At 42.8% G+C, this 4,130-nt stretch overlaps 1 protein-coding gene across 3 annotated transcripts in view; it reads left to right on the top strand.

The window, feature by feature from the left end:
• LOC107676686 (neuronal membrane glycoprotein M6-a-like) overlaps nucleotides 1–4,130 on the top strand; it is a 72,454-nt gene that overhangs the window by 53,062 nt on the left and 15,262 nt on the right. The window lies entirely within an intron of this gene.

The raw sequence follows: 4,130 nt of genomic DNA, 5'->3' as shown, positions 1-4,130 counted from the left end.
CTCCCATTTTCACCTCAAAATTATGGGGAAGCTGTGCCTCCCCTGCCTCCCCCGATGAGCCGCCACTGAATGCAAGCAGCATATTTCAGGTGATATTGGGGTACTTAATTCCAGCTACTTCAACTTAAAAACTTTATTATAGTACAGTGTTGTTTTCCAATGAATAACAATGGGGCAAATATGTGATTTCTCCTCAGAAGCCTTTGGTGTGTTTAATTTCAATTTCCCACATAAGAATTTCAAGATGACTTCTCTCCATTTGGAACATTGGCACAAGGTACAAGATGCTTTCCCAAATCCAACGTGACCATGTAAAACGTAGAGAGAAGCGAGTCTCAATAATCTTTCACATCTGCCCTGTTGCTATCCTGATAGATGTGGCACATTCACTCCTCTGACAGTGGATTAAAGACACTGGACAGAGAGGAAATGAGACAGGTGTACCAGTTGTAAACCTACATTGCTCCAGCAGTGCTGCACAATGTTGAAATAAGTCATCTTGGAAGTGTGTTGTCTATTTTTGGGTTACATAACTTTTCCTCATCAGCTTTGATGGCCTTTCTAATGTACTTTTGAGGTTTGGGCTGCTCTACAGTTTCATTCCTTTTGAAAGGAATTTAATCTGTTTGTATTTTCAAATTAAATGTTTGGATATTACGTTTCATTTATAGTACAATTATATTACCCCATTTTAAATATTAAATCAGATTTAGATACAATTTTAAAGCAACTGAAACCACATAAATGTTTTTTTTTTTGTTGTACAAACATGGAATGAGTTAAGATGATTTTTAAATAAATATATATATATGAGAAAACAATCGATGCAATTTTTATATTATTATTGTTATTACAAATTGAATAACTATAATAACTGTTGGACTAAACGGAAGAAAGTCTGTATAAGGAAAGAAAGGAGATTACCATTTTAATGGTTTCTGATTCTGATCTCCTGGACGAGGTGGACAAGCAGGCAGATAGTATTGCTGATATACTATCAAGCAGGAAGCACTTCATCTATGAGAGAGATACGCTTCTTCATGCCTACTATAAAATGCTCACTACCTCTCTCAACCTTAATATAGTCAATATAGTCTTCCTCCATTAGTGTTCCTGTGAAAGTGCCTGCCAACTCTACAAGGTCTGTTATAGTGCTTCATTTATTATTTGTGATGTAATTTGTATTTTTATTTTCCTGTCAGTGGTGTTACATAATGACCTTTTTTTTGTCACATTATGGCTAAAATGTAGTTAACATTTACCAATACTGTCTTTTTTAACTTATCAGGATCATGGATGTTAACATTTTACTTGATTACATTTACTTGATTCACTTTTATTATTTAACTAGTGAGAAAATGTAAGAGACAAATTAATCTTACAATAATACAGGCCTATTTTTCCAACAAGTCTACTATTGTTGCAACTTGCAACCCTGTTTTCTGATCTATTATTTCATAACCTACACAGCAAACCTAGGTTCATTCACCCAATGCAAACCTAGGTTAATTCACCCAATGCTCCCTATTATTTGCCGTATTGACCTGACTTTTGCCTCAATAAACTCCTAATTTGCTGCTTATTAATAGTAGTTGTTAAGTTTAGGTATTGGTTGTTTAAGGATGTAGAATATGGTCATGCAGAATATGTGCTTTGTAAGTACTAATAAACAGCCAATATGTTAATAATAGGTATGCTAATAAGCAACTAGTTAATAGTGAGAATCGGTCCCTATAGCCTGCTAAAGTGTTACCAAAATTATTATTGTATCTGAGGAGGACTTTGAGCAGTATCTGATTTACCCCAAACATACCGTTTCATTCTTATAACTGAAAGCACTTTCAATTGCAGACAATAGCTGTGCAGACTTCCCTCCTGAGGGCATCTATAATGATAAAAACACTCTCCACCGTTTTTGAATGTGAAATAACAGTAAAAGAACCACATCCACACTGAGGCATTATTGACTCAAGTCATTTTTGACTATAATACTTTCAAACTTTTTGTGACCCAAGAACAGAGAGATGGTTTTAGCCTTTTTTGAGCTATCGTTTCTGAAGCTTGAATCAACATGCAATAATATTCCTACCTGTGTCGATATTATAGATTTCTTGCCGGTACATATGGGTTGAGAGGGATGCATTTGATGAGCCAGAATTAGGCTTGTGTTTTCCACTGACAATCTGAGTATTGATCTCATGTCTCTTCCCACTGAGATCAAAGAACAGACTTTGGCTCCCTCATTAATCTGTTTCAGTGATCCCAAGACTGACTGCATCTTAAGCACACCACAGGGATGGCAGTTTGGTGCTGTTTATTGGCATGATAAATAAGTAATGTGTCACTCTCTTTACTCCAAAATATCACAGTCAATCTGCCTGAAATTAGGTGCATTCACACTTGTAAATAGAGATCCAAGAAATAGCGAAAACTCTGAAGACCGTAATGACATATAGACTTTTCTGCTGACTTTACACGGAAAAAATGTGGCACTGTATCAGTGATGCTGATGGTTTCATGTAAATTACTATAGGACAAACTGAATCAGTATACAAAATCTATTAAATTACAGGTACACTATCCTTCAAAAGTTTTTTAAATGTTTTTGAAAGAAGTCTTTTATGCTCACCAAGGCTATACAGTAAAATGTCTCAGGTTACGTATGTAACCATGGTTCCTTGAGGAAACGAGACGCTGCATCGGAAAACGCTTTGGGAACGCCTTCTGTGACCACGCTCTGAATCACATGTGAAATCAGTCCATTAGCTAGGCGAGACGGCACGGGCAGGTGACGTCATGGCCAGGAAGCTATAAAAGCACGACGCAGCGTCTCGTTCCCTCGAGGAACCATGGTTACATACGTAACCTGAGACGTTCCTCTTCAGGAACTCGAGCTGCGTCGGAAAACGCTTTGGGAACGAGAATGCCCATGCCGCCAGACTTGCAAATCCCTGCCTAGTGTGGAAGAGCACAACTAAGGCGAGAGAAAGGGGAGCCAGGAGTGGCTAAAGTAGGCGGGGCCCGCCGTCCCGAAGGCCAACTTCTGGAGGAGTGAGCCTTGACCCCCAAAGGAGAGGGGAGATCAGAGGACTCGAGGCTATGGAATAGCATCCTGATCCACCACTTAGCATAAGCTTCTCTGGCCGGAGACCTCGGCCTCGGCCTCAGCACACCGCAGAGGAAACGTGTAAGAAGAGGGTGTCTTCCTCATAGAGGGATCTCTGGATGGAGGATGGTCTCAACAACCTCAGTTGAGAGACCGGAAGTTATGAGCTGTGCCTCCTCAGAGGCCACACCCACAGCTTCCACAGCTCCGGGCGGGGGCGCGGCCTCTGCCTGTGAGAGGAGATCTCTCCTGAAGGGAATCTCCCATAGAGCGCCATCGAGGAGAGAAATCAGGCCCGAGAAACAACTCGGCCCGCCCAGAACGGAGATACTAACAACAGACGGGACCCGTCCCAGCGCACTCTCTCCAGAACTCCCGGGAGCAGAAAAATCAGAGGAAAGGTGTACAGACAAAGCCTCGGCCACGTCTGTAACATGGCATCCAGCCCCAGTGGAGCTGGATGAGTCAGAGAGAACCAGAGGGGACAGATATCATATGAGGTGCAACAGGTCCACCTGAGCCTGGCCAAACACTTGGCGACCACTCCACAGACCGTGGGCAGGGTGGCCACTCATGACCGCACCCCAACCGGTGATGGACGCATCCGTCGCTAGCATACGCGGCGACAAGGAGCTCCCAACACCGGGCCCTGAGACAAGAACCAAGGTTTCCTCCACATGTCTAAAGCATGTAGGCACCTCCGCGTGACCTTGAGCATGCGAAGCGGGTTTCCCATTGGGGAGAACCCCTTGGTCTTGTGCCACCACTGTAGAGGTCTCATGTACAGCAGGCCAAGAGTTATCACGTTGGACGCAGCTGCCATCAGACCCAGCAGTCTGGAACTGCTTGACAGTGAGTGACCGGCCTTCTCTGACTCTTGCGACTGAGGTGAGGATCGACACGATCCGAGCAGGAGACATACGTGCCTGCATCGTGGTCAAATCCCAGACCACGCCCAGTTAAGTGGTTCTCTGTACTGGAGAAAGCACACTTTTCTTGGCGTTAAGTCTTAACCCCAGCTCTT

Source organism: Sinocyclocheilus anshuiensis, unplaced genomic scaffold, assembly GCF_001515605.1.
Source record: "Sinocyclocheilus anshuiensis isolate Anshui unplaced genomic scaffold, SAMN03320099.WGS_v1.1 scaffold76, whole genome shotgun sequence".
Taxonomy (NCBI): domain Eukaryota; kingdom Metazoa; phylum Chordata; class Actinopteri; order Cypriniformes; family Cyprinidae; genus Sinocyclocheilus; species Sinocyclocheilus anshuiensis.
Note: the sequence above shows the minus strand (reverse complement) of the source record. Positions and strands in the feature narration are given on the sequence as shown.